This window comes from Cyrtonyx montezumae, unplaced genomic scaffold (genome assembly GCF_038088225.1).
Source record: "Cyrtonyx montezumae isolate F1298 unplaced genomic scaffold, pur_monq_1.0 scaffold_0, whole genome shotgun sequence".
In the NCBI taxonomy this organism is placed as follows: Eukaryota; Metazoa; Chordata; class Aves; order Galliformes; family Odontophoridae; genus Cyrtonyx; species Cyrtonyx montezumae.
Window position 1 is genome coordinate 36,422,510 of NW_027071824.1, and position 21,121 is coordinate 36,443,630.

The window sequence follows — 21,121 nt, forward strand, 5'->3', positions numbered from 1 at the left end:
GAAAATTCCAGCTCTGTTTCAGTCTTTATGACAGATGTGTGACAAGTCTCTTTTTCCTCTTTAAATGTTGGTGTCCCCATCTGTAAAATGCCTACAACATTACTTGCTCATTGTTTATTTTCATTCTCTAATTAATTTGATCAAACCCCTCAAATAAGTACAATTTATTCAGAATAACACAGCCTTTATTTTGATCAGTTTTGATCCCTTTCAGCAGGTAATCCTTGAAAATGGTATGGAAGGTTTCATTTAATAATGAAAGACAAAAAATCTAAAAGAGAGAGGCAGAAAGAACCTACTGGAAGAATGGAGCAGTAATAAAAGATGACTACAACCCAAAGTTACATTACTTAGAGGTTATTATCGATATTGCAAGAACTACCATATGTTTTGCAAGCTGTGACAGTCACCCTTGTAGTTACATGGATGAAATGATCAACTGCTTTTTGCATTCAAAATGATAGAACTAACTTGATCCCAGAGAAGCTACTGTAACAATCAGCATAGGGGCACTGTGGGGCTTAATTACTACTTTGCAGGGCACAGGTCACTTGGTTTGGTGCAGTTTGGACCCTCATCCCAAGATCTGCATGCAGTAAGCGTAACATTTCTGTATTAATGTATTAAAGAAGAAGAAGCCAAGTGAGTTCAGATGTTGTTGTTTCATTATTTCATGCAGTCGTGCTTCTGTATCATGTCACACATTCGACATTGTTAATGCTGCTGCTGGACCATCATGCCCTCAGCACAGAAATGATGACCCTTGGTCAGAGTGGCAGGTAGGACTAAAGTAAATTGTGCAGGCTTTCCTAGTGACATTTAAGCTAGAGATTCAGTGTGTATACAAAAGTCTCATATTCTTGTTGGCTGCTAAAACTTGCGTGCTGCATCCTTTGCAACCTGTACAATTTTAGGGACTGGGCTGCAAGACTGCTCCCAAGATGGGATATTTAATAGCATTGCAGTGATTCTTCCTCTGCAATGGCACTTCAGGAAGCACCAGAGTACATCAAGCCTCAGCACACCTGACTGCACCCTCACCAGACCTTGAAGCATGGATCAAAGAGTATGCTTCAGAAATCTCCTACTGACCTCATTTTGGATTCAGACCTGACAGGATTTTAATCCCCCTGCAATCATGATGTCTGTGTACTCAGCAGAAGTAATACCCACTCATTACTGGTGGACCTTCAGCTTCACAGACCATAACAGCATCGATCTTGTCACTGCACGTACAGAAAGTCTGTGCTGGACAATCTCTGCATGGATGGTAAATCCTCATGCTTACTGTCATGGGGAAACACGAGATAAATACTATTTGCTGTAAGATTCTTATATTTTTGGCTTCTGTCTAGCATCTTGGCCCTAAAAGGAAGAATTATTTTGTGATGGGCTCAGAGAGAGAAGATAAAAAGTGGGGATGTGCAGAACTCAATAGTATGACCCCAGATTTATTGCAGGTGTGGTATCTATGGTGTTGTTGGAGCAGGTTCAGAGGAAGGCCACAAAGATGATCAGAGGGATGGAGCACCTCCCCTGTGAGTACAGGATGTGAGAGCTGGGGTTCTCACAGAGAAGGCTGCAAAGAGACCTTATAGCAGCCTTCCAGTACCTGAATGGGGCCTACAGGAAAGCTGGGGAGGGACTTTTTATGAAGGCATGTAGTGACAGGACAAGGGAAAATGGTCTTAAGCTGGAAGAGGGTAGATTTAGACTAGATATTAGGAAGGAAGTTTTTACTGTGATGGTGGTGAGACACTGGAACAGTCAGGTTGTGAATGCCCCCTCCCTGGAAATACTCAAGGCCGGGGTGGATGGGGCTCTGAGCTTTTAATGAGATTACATGAACTTTGTAGAAGTAGAGAAACACTTCTTTAATTCCCCTCACCTTAGTCAGAGAAAGCAGCATTGATAGTTTCATCCTGTTTCTATTAGGTTTTCCTAAACATTTCTTACGCACCAGAGCTGTTTTGCAGCACAGGAAAGGAACAGCATCTGAAATATTTCCAGTTAAGTTTTCTTAATATTATTAAATCACAAAAAGTTCCACTGATTATGGGGGGTGGGGGAGAGGGCACAGTTCTAAGTCTTCTGTTTACTCTTAAATGTAATCTGAATCTAGGGGCAAATAGGACCTGACAGAGTCCCTTTAGATCACCTACATTTTTAAAAAAGCAATAAGAGAACTGAGACAAAAAGTAGGCCAACTTTTTTCTTAAGGTGTAACTGTTCTTTTTTGTCAAGTTTGATCCAGTGTGGAAGTTTTCATTCTAATGTGACCTGCAAAGCAAAAATGAAAAGCAAGTTAAGCACAAACTTCTGCACCAAAGTTCTCCAGGCAGTGGAGAGCAAGAAAATCTAGTATGGATTCCACTAAAATATTTTACTGCATGGGCTTCTGGAGGACATCCCTGGCGTAAAAGCTCCCCGGTCATTGTAGAGGGCCCTGATTTCATCATATATCGACTCCAGATTGACTGTCTCCATTGAAATCAGAATTTGTGGAGCCACTGATTGATTGTCCACACTGTCACATGGTGGGATTTCTTCAGTGAACTATACATAAAATAAATTTTCGTCAAGGAAAATGAATTCAAGTTTCCTTAAAAATTATCTGTGCTGAATGACTTTTCTTTTTCGTTAGTTTGAAATGTGGCGTGGAGAACCATGGGAGACCATAAGCTGTATGTTAAAGGTCTGTAAGGGATAAGTTATTAAAAGAAGATTACTGTCATTCAGTACCCAAAGTCTCCATCTTGATCAGGAAATGTATAACAGCTTATCAGTAGAGAAAGATAATAAAAGCACTGGCCCAATATTCCTGATGGTGCCAGCACCCAGCAGCAGCCACCAGCACTGAAGCTGAAGCAGAGCTTTTTATGAGTGTCAGTGTAGAGCAACTTCTTCAGTTCTAGGGGAAATTAAAAAGAGAAAACAAACAATCATCAACAACAACAACAAAACAGAATCAAGTAGCATCAGATGCTGTAGGTGACAGAAGATAAATGTGTAGATATTGACAGGTAATGACTGTTTCAAAGAGGGTAAGGGAACTGGTGAAAGGCTGGAAAATAAAATAAAAAAAAAGAATCTACTCATGTATGTTTTTGAGGTAGTTTTATGATATTTGGGGCAATACTAACAAAGCTAGGTAATGCAGATTTATCTAGTTGATTACTGAGTGGGTAAATGAACACTGCTATACCTTACAAGGCTTAAGAGTAATGCAGAGCAGGAGACTAACATGTCCTTGGGATCACTAAAAGAAGGGTTGATATGAAGAGCAGTCCCTCACTTTCCCCACTGAAACTTGTCTCTCTCATCCTCCACCCCAAAATCAGCAACTGGAATGCTACCTCCACTGAACATGCTTGGAGTATTCCCACTCTTGAGTCATTTGCTGACACTTACTGAAAACAGGGACCTTGACAAAATAGTCTACATTAAGAGAAGAACATTAGTGTCATTGTGATGCCAATAAAGGATGCTTTAGTTAGGATCTATGTGTATGCACCTCTTTTGATTTACCCATCATACCTCAGTATATTTATCATTTACAGAAAGTAAAAATGATCTTTCTGTTTTCAAATTATCTTGATAATGCCAAAAAAGAAGCATCAGATATATGTTCAAATGTTTCAGGCTATCTACAGTTAAAAGGAAATTGAATTTAAACTAAGAAAAAGTTCAGGTTTCTTTGTTTCTCTTTGTCCTTGAATCATTCTTTTAAAACACCATCTCATTATAGTCAAAGGTCCTAATTTCAAGAATGTCGGACTCCATGGAGGTTTCATCTTCTTTTTGCTATTCACTTCATGAGTGGTCTGGACCTTCTTTTTGATCAGTCAGGGACTTTTGGGAATGAACCATAAGATAAAGGCAGAAATATATTGCCTTCCTGCTATCTAGTTAGATTCAGAGCTGTCATAGCATATAAGAGGCAATTCCTGGAACAAACTGTCTTACATATCCATAGGGAATACACATATGTGATTAACCCAACTGGCCACTGGGTGTGACCATTGCACCACACAAAAGCATCTCAGACTTTTTCAAAGATAGGTCTGGAAGTACAGGAGATTAAAAAAACAACAACAACAACAAAAACAAAACAAAACAAAAAAAACATTAGCGACAACAAGAAAAAAACCCACAACCTTTTGAGGTATGAACTGACTACTGTAATGCCAAATTTCTTTCTGTGTAGTTTTCATGTGTTTTCTGCATGATGTGGAACTCCTCTCAAAAGCCAGACATAAAGCATTTAAAATCTTAGTGTAAAAAGAAAAATTTGGTGAAAAATCATGTTATTGCCATTACCAGAGTCCCTTTTCCCTTCTCCAAAGGAAAACTAGGTCCCTCAAAGCTGCAGGTGTTGGGTTCTCTGTTTGCTGAAGCTGTGTGAATAGAGTAAGCACATTCATGGGCAGAATGGCTTAACTAGGCAGAGTCCTAATACTAGCGCCTATCTACCTATTTTGCAGTCCTATCTATTAAAAGAAGAGTAGAACTTAAGTCTATAACAAGTTATTTCAGGACACATTGTTAAGTATTTTTCTCTGATCTGCTTTGTTGTTTGTTTTAATTACAGAAAAATGATTTTATCCACAGTTACCAAGACAGATTTGTGGCATTATGTACCTCCTATCACCACACTTCTAAATACTTCCCAATTTTGTTATTTTATAGCACTTCAAAGATTAAGAAGTCCCCAAATTTATATTTTAAATCACATTTATTCCCTTGTATTATCAGTACAGTTACAGATGTACACGCCAATTTGCAAGATCTGTTTTCCTGACCGCTCAGGTTGCATAGTGAAATGTTTGCATATTCCCTTGAGTCAGGTTGAAGTTCAGTAGTATCAGACCCTGATCAAAGAGTCAGTGGTAGAATAATGCCACCTTGATCTCCAAAAACCTGTCAGCCTTGAGATTGCTCAAACTTACATTGGTTACAAGTACCTCAACAGGCAATAACTGATTAAAAAATCACCAAGAGTGTACCTGTATTTCTTTCATCTTTGGGTTCATGCCCAGTGCCCTGGTCACTGGCCATCAACCACTTAGATGTTACATGATCGTTTTTTCTAAAACATGAGTTTTCCTATGTAAGTGGGATCTGAAGGTGTACCTGCGGAAAAATTTCCTGCATTCAAAGTGAGGCTCTGAATTCAGATCTGCCTTTCAGATTGAACAGAAGTGCAGGGCATATCACTACCTTCTAAAGATGTCTAAATATCTGTGTGTGCTGACTTTAAAGGGAGAGAGATCTAGGAAATGAATATAATTACATTTCTGGGTTCTCTCTATACATTTATTTCTGATTGTTTAAAGGTATACTACAGTGAAAAATATAGCATGACCAAAATAGGTATCAAAATAAATGAAAAATATAATAATAATTCATGATAATAAAATGTCTCAATCTAACAACCTCATGCTGGAAATGTACCACATTTTTCAGAGTCACTGTATTTTCACACAAAATGGGACATATGGTATCTTCCTGAATTTGTGATGTGTTGCCAATATTTTAACAAGGGGCATTTGGCAAACACCACTTTTCCTATACATTTGTGATAAACCTTACACTGCAGTTCTGTGAGTTAAGGGCCATGGAAACCATTCATTTGTTTCTCCATTTAAACAAAAATGTTTTCTCATAACCCCAGGCGAGGAAGAAGCAGTTCCACTTGACAAATAAACAGAGTATTCATGCTGGAAAGCCATGCTTCCTACCCAAAAGCAAAATTCACTGTCTATATAGCTAGCATAGTGCACAGCTCAACCCAGATATAATTTGAATGTAAAAAGAGAGAAGGTATTCAGAAAATTCCTCAACCTCAGTGAAATAGACTGCATTTGAAAGGGAGAGAAAACATTCTCTTCTGAAGTGTCTTTATGATTTCCAGGGAAAACATTATTTATAAGACAGTAAGATTTAGCAGGATTCAGAAATGAGAGCAAACACAGAAGTAGAGAAAATACCTCCCCATCCTTCAGTTTGCCTGCAAAGGGTTCCTGACAGCCCCACAACCCCACAGCTGAGCAACTCCGTCCTGAAGTATATGTACCTGTGTGTGTGTGTGTGTGTGCCAAATAAATCCCAGACTGTTTCTCATCATGGAAAATAAGCCACAGCAGCTCCCTTTGTCAACCTGTTGCACTTCATATAGCAGGGAACAGCTGCTTTCCTTATCACAGGCAGCACTGCACATACACAAGGGCATCCCTGTGGGGGCAGGCATCTGCCTAGCAGCAGATACCCTGTCTACCCTAATCGCTGCTTCACAACAGAGGGATACAGCAAATGGGAAATACCCACTTGCATATATCTGAATGGCAGAAGAAACTAGAACCACAGGAGTGGCTCCTTAAGCACATCCTATTTTTTGGTAACTTTGTCATCCGTACCCTGACCTTGCCATGGCTAGGTTCTTTAGGAATAAGGTGCAAAAGGCTACTCTCCTCATCTAGAGGCTAGTTTAGCAGTTTTCAAGGAATAACATGCTTGAATATTGTTAAATGGACTTTGTACCTTTTATATATGACCACTCATTCGGTAGCTTATAAGAAAACTTGTATGATGGGTTGGATTTTAACTGAAAGTAAGAGGGTGTGTGCCTCACCGCCAGCCCTCAGGAGGTGTTCAGGATCTTTATTTCCTTCACCTGGAAGTTTCAATCATTTCAGCTAGCTCATAGGCTATTAGGGTCAAGATCTTGTAAAAAGGATGCAAAAAGTTGTGCTCAGTGTGTTTTCTCTACTTGAAGTTTCCATGGTGCAATAAAAAACAGACATTTGGTAGAATTAATGTGTTAGCGAAAGCAGTACCCTGGATACACAGCTGGATACTATAGCTGCACCATGGAAAATCAGGCTGTATACGAAAATACCCTCTGCCAGTCAACTATTTTTGTGAACTGTGCAGTATGACTGGTGCACAAGCTATTTGATTACCTTTGGTAAACTTGCCAAATATATGCTCAGAAAAATAGAGACAGAAAAAGGGAAAAGGGAATGAGAAAAAAATAAAACACCAGACACATCCTGGCCCTCCCTCTTTTTTGTCTGTCCCAGTTTGAATTGAGTAATTTTATTTTTCCAGAAGGATCTGATGGTTTTGTGATGTGTGTGTGTGATGTAAGAGAAAACAATGATTCCAAAACAAATCTTGCAAAGAACCTCTAAACAATTATTCCTAATAAAGATTGAATTGCTGCTAGGTAAAAGCTATTTGTTACATGGCCTAAGTATTGGGAGATAAACTTTCATGTCACTAGACTTGAATCCTTGGGAGACATCTTTCAAATACATAAGTTTCATATTTCATGATGGAAATCTTGAAATATTCCCAGCTGCACTGCTCTATCAGCCCCTCAGAGCAAGAATCTGTAACTCCAGGCAGGAGTAAGGGCTACGGAAAATTCCACACCTTGGCTCTACTTCTTATTAGTATCTGTTTTTATCCATGAATTAACATTTCAATGCTTGAGAAGATATTGTCTCACTCATAAAAGCTTGGAGATGCTTAAGCAAGTGCTGATATGTTAGCAGTGTGGCTGGATAAGAGCACAAACCATTACAGTTAATTCTGTACAGAAAGGGAATGAGTTACCAAATGGGAGTCTAAATAGTGCATAAAAATCTTTCAGCCCTTTGCTATTAGAAAGAAAAAGAGAGACAAACAATAGGCTAATGAATTCACAAATCTGGAGTCAAATTTTCTGATAGTAGAACTCCCATACAATTCCGTAAACTTCTGTCATTAGAGAATTTCACATTGATGGAAAAGTTTTGTTCAACAGACAGAATTTGTTCCTATTTCAGTCATTTGCAAGCACATAACTGCAATCAGTTGGAGTGGGATCAAGTCCAAGTATAAGTGGAGGCAAACAAAATTCTGCTATTCTCTATAATCATGGTTGAATATTTCAGTTCCTAGTTTTCTTGATGTCATGGGAGGAGGGAGAGTGGGAGCTTGATGGAAAATGTTCATTGGATTTTCGTCAGTCAGAAGGGGAAAGTGCATGTCTTGCTGTGGTTGTATCCCAGCCTTCAGCAAGCTGAATGTTACAGCCTTTTAGGAGAATTGTCTCCTGTGAAACACTGCAGAGCACATGGGGGAAAACAGCAAGCGAATTATATTTGCAGTTGAGTTCCCTTATTCTTTGTTGCCTTCATTTGTTTTGAAAGGAAGAAGCAGAGAATTCATCAATATCTGAGGACGGCTAACAGTCCTCACGTTCCCACTTGACAAAGCGTTTAGACATTCAATCGCTCCAGTTTTGCAACTGCTGCCATTGTCAGCTGGCTGATTAGCTGTTTGGTTTTCTTCTAATACACATTTCATCCCAAAAGTACCATAGCATGGTATAATTTCAAAGATTTGTGTTCCTTTAAACCATTGTTGTAATTTTGTCTTTTTTGTTCTTTTTTTTTTTTTTTTATGTGTGTGTGGCTTTCGTTTTGTTTTTGTGAATTCGCTTTGCCTATATATCATGTCCCCGAGACTCTTCCGTTACCTGGGATGGCAAGAAATGAAGTACAGCTGAAAATATGCCACTGATGCGTACAATGGTTCTACATTTTCAGTATTACTCTTATGTTTTATCTGCATTTTTAGCTATCAAATCACACTTAGCAGATGTTTTAGTGGGCTGTCTACAGTGATTTCCTGCTCTTTTTTCTATGTGATGATTGTGAATTTAGCACTGTCTGGGAGCATTTGAGTGTACACTATCTGGCATTTATCAACTCTGAAATTCAGCTGTTTCTCTTCTCATTATCTGCATATTTGTAAGGTTTAATACAAACAGACAATAATGTTTGTGGCATCTCTCAATTTGATCACCTCACCATTGTTTCATGTCAATTGTTTCAATCATGTTTCTGAAATATGATAAAGGCTGGAAATTTTGTATGCATTGTTCTTTTTGTTCTTTATTCCTTTAGTCCTTTTTATTCTTTTCTCTTTACCTTCCATTCAACTTTGCTCTTTTAAGCTTAAAAATGGCTGCACAAATGTTTCATTGCTCTCCTGGAGAAGACTGAAGGAAAAGAAGACTCAGAATCTCGGAACGGGTAACGCAGTCTCTCAGCTGTTTGTAAAGCATTTGAATTCAGTGTGTATAGAAGAACCTCTGCTTTTTTCAAGAATTGAAATATGCTTACCCCTTCAGCTTATAAGTCTGCAGTATTTGTGATTTTGCAGCAATGCTATGAGCTCTGAAGGTGCTGAGTACTTTGAACCCCATCCAAAAAAATTAATCATATGCTTAAATTTACATAGAAGAATGTCCAGTTAGATTCCAATCCCTACTTATTTGCAATTGAAAAAATGATTGAAGACTTACGGCAAAATCTTCCTTCTTGTTTGGATTTAAAAGTGTGTTATTTAATTGTGATAAAAGAAGTTATATGGTACATTTATGACTTAATTTTGTAATCAATTACCTGTGGGGAACATTCACAGAAATAACATTTAATTTTGTTTTCTATAATTATGCAAATTTGAGAGCTTAAAAATCACCTATTCTTGAGCTATTGCAGTAACATTTGGTTATATAGACCTTTGCAATAAGTGAATAAAATACAAGCATGAACATGCCTCAATTTAAGTGAAAAATCCTCAAGTATTTGCAGAAGAAATATTGAAGCAAATGAATTTCTGTCCATTTGAAAATAAGAATTCCCAATAAAGATGCAGAGTGAATGCAGGCATCATGGCTGAGAATGTAACTTAAATCCTTGGTATTCAGAGATAGAAAAACTGCACTGGCCCTTCTGTATCACTGAACCTCATTACTACAAGATAGTGTTTCAAGTACCCCTGCATCCAGTTAAGCAAAGGATAATTGTGTAAGTTCAGTCATACCTATGCCTTGATTTCTGTACCTGTAGACATAATAAATTTACCAAACTGGATAAGGATTAATATTCTCTTCCACTATATAAAAATTACAACATATTCATTTTCAGAGCTTTGTGATAGGATTCATTTAACAGTAAGTTAGTAAAGAGATCTTCTGAGGTGGAGACTGAGAGCTAAAACCTAAGACATTTTTCCTTCTGCCTTTCCTATTATCCCTGGTTTTCATGTTACAAGCTATTCAAGACATATTTTGTTGATCCAATCACACACTCTGGTAAAAGCAACTGGCTTCATACGAAACTGGAAACATTTAGATATTTTCTCTGATGATACCTGAACAGTCCAAAAAGCACTACATACTCTAAGCACTTTGAGGCAGTTTTGCATTGAATAGTTGCTTTCTCTAGTCAAACACCTGCGTATCCTGATTACAGTGCTATTCTATTTACACTTGCCCTAATATAAATCTCTAACACTGGACAGAAATAAATTGACTGAATTCTTAAACAAGGAAAGATTTTTTGTTTGTTTGTTTTGAGGAAAGGATAGGGATTTATAAAGGTAGAGCAGAAGAAAGGAATATTGTAAATAAATTTTAAGAAAACAGAATGAAGTTCAGATGCTATAAACTAAAGAAATTAAGAGTGTTTTCTAAGATTCACCAGCCTCTCATGGGCGTCATGTTTCATAAAGCTCATTACTTCACCATGTACTTTTAAATGCATTAGGCAAACTGTCACTTCTGTTTAAAATCCACGTGCCCACATGAATCTCCCGATCCTTCCCAATATGAGTAACAGGCTGAAGATGTCACATGAGAAAGCTACATGCAGGAAAACAACAACAAACTCCTTGAGTAAGAACCTGCTGGTCAAACTGAAGTGTAAGAAGGAAACGTGAAGACACTGGAAGCACGGAAGAATACAGGAATACCACCTGAATGTGTAGGGATAAAATCAGGAAATCCAATGCACGGATGGAACAGAACTTGACAAAAAATGCAAAGAATAATAAGGAATTCTATTAGCCCAGAAAGCAGACTAATGAGAGTGTACACCTTCCGATAAACAAGATGGGAGAACTAAGTTTGCAGATGATACCAAACTGAGTAGTGCAGTTGACATTATAAGTGGAATGGATGCCAAAAGGACTTGGACAGTCTTGAAAAGTGGGCCCACATGAACCTCATGAAGTTTTGCAAGGCCAAGTGCAAGTGCAAGTGCAATACCAAACAGGGCAGACTGGCAGATGAATGGAGGGAGAGTAGACATATTGAGAAGGACTTACAGACACTGATGGATTAAAAATAGGATGTTAGGTGGCTATGCATGCTAGCAGCCCAGAAATCCAACTATATCTTGGGTTGCATCAAGAGAAACTTGGCCAGCAGGGCAAGCAACGTGATTTTCCCACCTCTATTCTGCTCCTGTGAGACCCCACCAGGACCACTGGCAAACTCAACACGAGAAAGACATGGATCTGTTAAAGCAAGTCTTGAGAATGACCACAAACATAATCAGTGCTGGAGCAACTCCCTATGAAGAAAGGCTGAGGGAGTTTAGATTGTATCTGGAGAAGGGAAGAAAGCCTTTCAATCCTTAAAGGGAACTTCTGAAAAAGGGAGAGACTTCTACAAGGACATGCAGTACTAGAGCAAGGGGTATTTGTTTTAAACTGAAAGAAGGTAGAATAAGATTAAAGGAAGAAATCATTTACTCAGAAATGGTGAACTGCTGGCACAGACTGCCCAGAGAAGTTGTGAATGCCCAATCCCTGTAAGTGTTCAAGGTCAGGTTGAACTGAGCTTTGAGCCACCTGATTGATCTTACAGATGGGAAAACTGCCCATAGCAGGGGGTTTAGATCAGGTGATCTTTAAAGGTTCCTTTCAATCCAAACTATTCCATGATTCTACAAATGTCTTCAATGAAGGAAAAGCACAGAAGAACCTGCACATGTTTAATGAACTTCTCTGTAAGGTAATAAATCATTTTAACATTACTGAATTCTGATGTCCTGCTTTGTCAAAGAGAACTGGAAAGGGCTAACACAGAAAAGAACAGTGTGAAAAACAAAGTGATGTCCTCAATGTTTATTTGAGGTTTTCTGTTTTCACTTTTGTGTTTTTTTACCTGTAAAAAGAAACTTTGGTTTAGTCTTCTTATTGTGATCAATGCAATGAAATATCACAAAAATATAAGACTGGAGGGATATAATGGCTTAAAACAATGTTCACTGTAGTAAACTTGCTAACTTCCATGAAATGATTTGTATTTACACTATCACTAATTCTAGAGAAACTTAGGGGCTTAGTTGCCTCTAGTAGGGCAGACATTTATTCCCAGACTCTAAACAACCTGGGCTTTATCTCAAAGTATACTAATCAAACTACACAGCTCTCAATTCATTTACAGGCCCCTGCATTTCCTGTTCAAATGCTATTGTATCTTACTCCAAATCAAAATAGGGTGTGATTCACAATAAAAATAATGATCATTCATGCAACATTTTTCAAGTAAGGATGGCAGATCACAGGATAAACTTAGAGCTATTCATATAGCGATTGCTTTGTCAGTATGTAAGCCCACCCAAATGAAAGGTGATAGCCTTCAAACAACAGCTGGACAAATATTATCCAACTTATACATTATCTTAATTAATTTTTACCTTTTTTCTCAATTCTAATAAGTTAGAGTAATTTTTTGTTGTAGTAGTAATCAACCACCTGTATAGCTCTGCAAATACTGCTCATGAAATAAATCACTTGATGGATAATGACAATTTTCAAAGAAACATTTACTTGGCAAATATTTTTTTTTCTGATAATTGAGGAGTTCTGCTTTAAAAATCATGCAATAACAATGTGCAGTCATTCTAGAGAGGCATAAAAAATACCTTTAAGTAAAATTATAGGAAGAATTTTACACAGCAGGAAGTAATTAACCAAATGGAAATAGGGCCATAATAGTGAGATTAACACTTTTAACTTGTGAAAAGTTGTCCACGTTCTTTAATTGTTAGATATGCTCTAAGATCTTGCCTCATATATCATCAAAAGAATCTTTAACCGGGTCTATCTGTACTTCTAAAGAAATTCGCTCTTTTGAAAAGGCTTGGCTTACACAAGACTTTAGCTGAACAAATCCCATTAACAGCCATGAGAGTCACTCAGCTAAATCCCCCATGCCCCAGAATGGAAACAACAGTATATAAGTGATGTGCAAGTCTGTATTCTTCTGAAAAAGTAAAGATGTGAAACAGAAGGTAAACAGCTTCATCTGTCACAGATGCAGGATCATCCACACACACTCCTTGAGAGACGGGAAGGAAGGGGACAAAAAGAAGGGCAGGAAGGGAAAGGAGAGGAAGGTAGGGAAGAGTGGGAAGATAGAAGGAAACGGGAGAAAAGAAGGAAGATGGATATGGATGAAAAGTAAAATTATAACAAAACAACTGTCATCACCAACACCGTGTACCAAATACACCTGCATTTTGTGTCCCAGAGGAATCCTCTGGGCTGCCTGGTCTCATCTGTTCCTTTTGAAGTTCCTTCTGGAGTTGGCTCTTATCTAAGGAGTTCACGCATCCCTATTGAAAAGCTTGAAAATGGAGCAAGGTGTGAAGAGGAACAGAAGATTAAGCAAGGCTGCAGAAAATACCCATTTATTCATCTTTCAAAGGCAGTAGAAAGGGAGTCGAGCACATCTTTATTCTTCTGTGAGAGGATGCTATTGTTCATCTTGTTCTAATTATGAAATTTGAACTTAAAAGGAAGAAAAAGAATACCCTCCTGACAGCGCACCATACATATCTTCTGGAAATAATTCTTACAGAGATATATGTCAACTCTATGTATCCAAGAATGACCCAACAGTCACAAAGAAACATACAGAAGCATTTGATACAATCTACAAAGCTGCAATTCTTGATCTATTTGTGTTCCAGACAGATTAGAAAACTGCATGGCAGAAGAAGAAAACACAGCTAATCTTTCATGACTGCGAGACACTGCTGAAGAAATGTAATTGCAGAACCAGAAACTCCATGAAAAGAATGCCATGCCATTTACTACAGTTCAAAATGAATCCAATTATTCCTTAATCACGCTAAAGGGCATGTTCTTCAAGCACAAATAAAAAGAAAATTGTAGGAATTGGGTCTCCAGTAAAAATCCATGCAATCTGTAGAGTAAATCTTTTCTAAAAAAAATAAATATATGTCAAAAAAATACTGAAATTCTTTTCATTCCCACAGGCCATAGGTCTAATAGCATTGTCACCTCCTCCTTTCCTCTCCATCCAACAACAGGAACGGAAAAAAAGAACACAAAAAAGTTCCTAGAAAATGTAATTATTAGTATTAGCTTGAAGAGTGAAGGGTAAGGAAAGATCATCTTGATGTAAGTTTGAGTTCATTGCTTTCCAAAGGACTCTTAGATTCATACATAAGTGGCACTTTCATCTCTAGGTAAAGTGCTTAAAACAAGGTACAAAAGAGGCTGAGAACATTAGCTCATAGTACTTTCCTGTTCTCTCTAGTAATCAAGAATGTCACTGACAGCTCCAAAACTATTTCTTGTATGTTTGGAAGAAACAACACCTGTAGTTCTTCATAAGACATGAAATTAAGTTTTCATTATCAATTACACACCCAACAATTTAGGACAATGTGCTCAGGTATTTCCAAAGTTTCCACAGACTTTAGAGAGGCGAGGATTTTTTCTTCCTCTTTCTTTTTTCCTAAAACAGACTGAACTAAGGATTATAACAACAGCTGGGCTACATCTTGAGGATATAGATATCATTTGCAACTGAATGAAAATGAGTTTCTTGTTTCTGTTGCCCGATTCCCATCAGATTCTTAATCATGCACTCTTGTGAAGACTTGGCTTGTTTCAGCACTAGTCTGAAACACTATTTACTCCTCTACTTTCAGCCACTATGTCTCATACCAAAGTGTGAGTCACACACAGCTGAATCCTACCTCACAGTGAGGCTGCGTACCTTGCACTTGACAGCATTGCACCGTCTTTTCCACAGTCATCCAGTGTACATCCACAGGAAAGAATACAACTCGCTGGATTTCACACTGTCAAAACAGCCAAGGAGGACAAATCTCTATTCATTCTTCATCTGAAGGTTGGTAGCATTCATTACCTTCTGTTTCACAAGAGGAACAGTGGATAGTGAACATCTCAGTTTTTTTCTAATTCTGTTTGCATCTGAACATCCATTTGAATTGCAAGGAATGAGCTTATTCTATTTGCCTTAATTTAAAATCAGTTCATCCTCTGCTGAGTACATGTGTTCTACGCACTCCTCTTCCATAATCATCATCTTCAGTCCCATCCAATTGAATCTGGACTTTGCCAATCAACTGCCAGGAGAACACATTTGTGCTTCCACAAAATGGGATGACTCAAGCTAACTTTGTTTTCAGATTTGGGTGAAGCTATTATAAAAGCTTTAGACAAAAGGTACCTGGTAGCATCGAACTCACTCTGCAGTAGGAACAGTTTCTATTTTTTGTTAAAATAAACTATATCACTCTAAATCTAAGACTGAAGCTTTAAGTTCATTTAGTGGAATCCAAATGTGGAAGATTTTATCTAACCATAGGTAGACAGTGGTGCAACATAACTGACTTCTTTCTGTGACATGTGAGTGAAAAATCTTGTGTTTCTATTATTGCACAACTGTTCACACCTGTATTTGTCTGTGCAAGAGTGTAGCCCTGTTCACAACTGATAATCTTAGTTTTCAGAGTTACTTTCCCCTGAACAGAACATGTTGTGGTTTCTGGGCCTGCTTAGAAAGACCTTCAGATCTGTTACAGCTATCAGCTAAGACAGATCTAGCAACAGCTAAACCCACCCTGGCCAATTTCCTGAGTATTTGGTCCATCTCAAGCCACTACTGTAACAATACTTACAGAAAGTACTTGATTAATACTGTCCTATTAAAACAACTGCAGGCTGCTGATGCTTGGATGTACATGTATCTGTTAGTAAAAGCTCTTTGCATTCTTACTGGTATGATCCACCCCAGTGGAGAAAGATGAGAAATCACTGCAATCCTTTCTGAAGTTCAAGTTCCATTTTACCCTTGACTAGAAGTTTTGATAAGAAGTTTGTTTTCTGATACCGCTCATCTGTAATAAGCATTACTGGATTTTTGGTTATTCCCCTGCCCAGGCAGCGTAGCTGACCTAAGACCAAAATATCCTATCTTAAAACAGAGCTTTCCTATTTACTATCTGGATCACCCTTCTTTCAGATGCTCATATGAGTTAATAAAAAACAACTTAATGAGTTCTTTGATGCCACTGTAAACCCATCTTCTGTAGGAATCATATCAAGTATAATTATAAGTAATTATTATCCCACACACAGACTGAATTCAGAATGAAGTCCTTCAACACAAAATTTGATTGGAAACAATTTAAAAACATGAGGTATATTTAATTATCTATATTATGATATTGCCTAGGGGCCTTAAGTGAGATAGGGATCTTGTTGTGATATACTTTGTAGAACTGCATAGGAAGAGAGTTGCCTCAGTTTGCAGCCTAACTGAACAAGGTGGCAGCAAATGTGAAGGGAAACATTAAATGACTTGACACTTTTCAGTACCTCTGTGATCTGACATCCCTTGATTTCTCTTTCAGCTGCTCCTTTTGGCCTTCATTGCCTTTCTACTGCAAGAAAGGACAGACTGTCAGGATGGATGGGTCCCCAGTCCTCTATATATGACTAGGTCAGTGATGTATATGTCACATGAATAATGTGTATTCACTTACAGTTCTGAAACGTATGTTTACAATCCTAGAAGTTATTTGGCCAGGCTATAGAGGAATTGAACATTTCTTTTAAATGTGGAAGTCTAGACAGATATCTTGAAAGGTAGAAGCTAATCAGGTTGAAATTAAACTGAAGAAAACATTATCAAAATCAAACACAAATATAGAATTTGACATCAACACGTAATATGAACATTTCCAAATTACACCACAAATTTCCTACCCAAGAGAAAATTTCTAGCCAGCTAAACCTTTCCATTCTCAAATATATGATAAGTCCTGAATTCTAACAGCAAGTATGTCCCCTAATGATATAAATAAAGCAATGTTTACTGGCCCACACATCAGTTGGACCAGATGGCATCTCTATACATTTTTAAACAATACAACATAGTATTGTATTAACACATGCTTGCATAAGTGTATGTAGAGATACAAGACAATAACAATACTTGACACTAATCTGGGGAAAATCAGCATGTAAAATAGCTTGCCTAGTAGAGGCTAGCAAAAGCCCTCAACAGTGATTCCAAAATACTTACATATATTTGTGATAAAAGAATTCTACCTCTTTGCCTGACATTTTTCTCATTGACTTGCTAAGTATTGCTTACCAGTGCACCACCGGCATCAATATTAAGGAGTTGTTAAATATTCTACATTATTTATAGTCAGAAAATATGAATAGCTTCTCAGTCTTGAATCCACTAAGCTCTGTACAGTCTCCTCAAAGTATTTACATTACCCTTCAGAAGTGTTAAGGCTTCAGTTTGGAGGTTGAACACAACTCTTCTACCAAGATTTCAAAACTGCTGCCTCTAGCCCTGTATCTCCCCATCTCTGATTTGCCAGAGAGACATGTCCACCATTTCTCTCTGACATGATATTGCCTTGGAGTGACCTGCACAGACCCCTTTCCTGTGGCCACTTTCTTGTGGTTCTTATCTACAGTAGTATTTTCAGTCACTTCCTTCCTCTCCTGCAGTACAAACTAACAGGTGTCTGCCTTGCATCAAGGGCTTGCAGGTGTCCCTTAGGCATGCAATATTTTGGAACGAATTAAGGAAGCAAACCAAGGGAGGGAAATAGGAAACAACACAATTTCCTTGCACTTCTAAAGCCTGTAGAAAATAATCAGTTTTTATTCCACTATAAAAGCCCAGTCAAACAAAGCATACAAAACATTGTTTTCCTAATGTATGTCAGTATCCAGATAAACTCATAAATCTCTGTCTTGTCTAATGAAGACTTCTGATATGACAAACAGCCGCTGGCTCTAGTTATCTTACAAGAAAATCAAATCCCATATATTTCAAATAGGAAAGAATATACGTAAGAACTCCAACCCCAAACTGTCCTGACCTCCTTCTGAGAGCTCTGGGCTTCTGAGGCCCTCTCTTGCCTTTGTTATCCACTACTCTACGCGGACACTGAAGCACAGGACTTGCAAAACTTGTTTAGTGGCCATAGTTCAGTTGGATAACCAAATTCTTAAATAAAAAAAAAAGATAGCATGTAAAAAGGACAGAAATATGTTAAAAACTGGAAATTTCAAAAGCTTATCTGTTTTCCAGATTTCAGGTGTCTTGCCGTGCCATTTGAGTTTCCTTCATGACATGTTTCAGAAGAAGGGGAATACCACTCACACTGAAACTAATAAAAAGTTGGGAATATAAACAAAATCCATTTTTTGAGAACTCCAAAAACTTCAGTTCTTAGTTCAAGATATTGTTTGCTTGCTTGCTTAAATTACGAGAAAATCAGAGTAAAAGGTGATAGGTTTCAGGTTTTCTTTCTTTCTTTTTTTTTTTTTTTTTTTGCAAAATCCTCCTGTTGAAAAGAAATTCTCTTTGCCAACCAGTCCTGCCTGCCAACTAGGTGTGTCATCAATTCAATGGCAAATTTGTGACAGCCCATCTTGCTGAAATTTTGGCAGCACACTGCTTCATATGAGCATTCGCAGAACACCAGTGTTTTCTAGGCTCATTGCCAAATGAATGCTTGGGAGAATATATGTACATACTATATTCCTGCAGCCTTCAAAGGATTAACCTGAATTGTTTTGAGTTTGAGACATCATTAAGTTACATTAAATTACAAAATATGTAAAAATAAGAGCCTGCACTTGCTTGAATGAGCAACTCTGCCATTTTTACCTTTGTGACTTTATCTATGATGACATTTGCTTTTTTGTGCTCTTCTATCTAACAATTCTTCCAGGAGATACTTCTTTTCTCACACTTGATTTTCAGCTCCATTGTTTTGCATTTTGTTTGACTGCATAAAAGATAGGTACATCACTTGCAGTCTTTGTGAATGAGATTTTTTTCCCAAAGGTTATTTATTTTGGGTTTCCCCAAGGTTGTTTTTAAGTCATTTTCATCTAGCTTCTTTTTTAACCCAATCAATTTACTACCACCCTTGGATGTGATCTCAAGTCTTTTCCTCATCTCCCTTCCATTTTTATCCTCTTCCTTTATTGCCTCCATTTCCCCATTTATATTGTAATCACTTTTCTTTAACACCAGCTTCCTGGAGCAAAATATTGCTTTTACTTTCAGGAAGCTGAAATAAAACTAGAAAGAAATTGTTCTAAATATTAATTTTTTTCTTAAGTAGGAGCTGAACCTACATAACTATTTTGAAGTGTTATTGAGCTCAAAACAATGCCACACTAGAATAGTTTCTCTTGCCTGAGCCTAAACTGAAACCAAAAGACACATCGCCCACAATGCTTGCCTACCTTCACTGCTCTCTCATATCACCACTGCTATTTTTGGCTATTCTGTCATCCCTTGTCTCACATCTGTCACTGTTCTCTTCCCTTGCCCTAAGCCACTGTTTTCTCTAGAGTTTATCTTGCCTTCCACAACTCTACAACTCAGTCCCTTCAGTCCATGGCTTTCACATATACAGGGATGTCTCTGTGTATAATTTGTTATTCCCACCAACAGCCTCTCCTATTTCAGATCTAGCTGAAATCCTTTCTTCTTCTATTTCTAGCTGTTTTCCCTTTTCCACTCTTCCTCCTTTGAACAGGTCTGCAAAGACTTAATGTTCTATCTCTCCCTCATGTTTCTATTTGTTACTTCAGTTTTCATTCTTCACCCAAGATTCCCCATGCTCTTGCTCTCTAGCAAGTGGGCCTCTTTCCACATCATCCACCAGTACCTCAGAAATGCACACTGTCATCAACTTTTTCTAGGACTTCAAATTCTTCTTCAGCTTTAGGAAACCTGCCAGTTGTGGCAGTGGTTTTGAGCTCTTTTTCTCTTCCTTTCATCTGGACAGGACATAAACTCTGGCTGGGTTGTATAGCTACGAGACAATCATCTTCTATGCTTTCCATTCTCAATAAAACAACAGGGAAGCTTCATGGTCTGAATCAGTTATGCCAGAAGAAACACTGGGCTGCTCAGGTGGCATCTGCTGTCTGTCCACACACCCCTATGACCTCTGTTCTGTCACCTGTCAGTCATATGACTTCTTGCTTTCCTTTCCTATGCTTTCCTTTCCCCTCCCTTTTCTTGCAGTATTTCCAAAGTGCCCTTCTGCACAACATTTTCTTCACTTCTACTGATCCAGACTGCTTCCTTTTCTAAGGTCATTTATTTCAACTTTTAGAAGAAGGTCTTTCATGGATTATCCTCCTCTCTCTTACTCTGCACAAAGAGTAAGTCTCTTACAAGACTCCTACACATAACTGTCTCTCCTTGGCCATTTGCATGGTTCCCAGACTGAATTTTTAAACTCATTCATTTCATACTTTACACTATCCCAGATGCTCAGGAGCCACTCTCTTTAAATAACTACAAAACAGTTTGCTACCTTCCTTTAAAACTCTCTTGAAAGCCCTCCTTTTCTGTGGTGCCTACAAAAGATTTGACAGCATTTAGACTTCTGGTATGCTGAGGTCACTGCCTATGATGCTGACTAATATTTTCTGTGTTTCCTGGTGTTCTTCCATCTGCCCATCCCCATCTGTTGTTTCTTTGCTTATCCTTGTAAGCTGTTCAGAGGAGAGACTGCTTTGCTGCTCCCTGCTTGTGCAGCTGCTGCAGGCCAGGGTCCCTATCCAAGGCTCATGCCCATAGGTGCTTTGCTCCCACTGCAAGAACTCAACCTGTGCCTTGCTGAGAATTTTCCTACCTGCTGTATTGAGAGGGTTTTGGTCAGCCTGCTGTTAGGCTGACTGCTGGCATAGGCAATCTATTACCTCTGTGCCTTATGTTCAAGCACTGCTTACAGTCACCGGTGGAAGTTATTTCAATGACCTCACTTAGTCAATATCACAAAACACTGAACAATTTGGCAGAATAAAATTCCCTCTGTGGGATAGCTTCCCCACAGCATGTGTCTGTCTCAAGGCCAGCTTTGCTAGTCCATCCATTTAATTCACTGAGAAAATTACAGTAAGAAGGTAGGACATAAAGTGACCCATTTGCCCA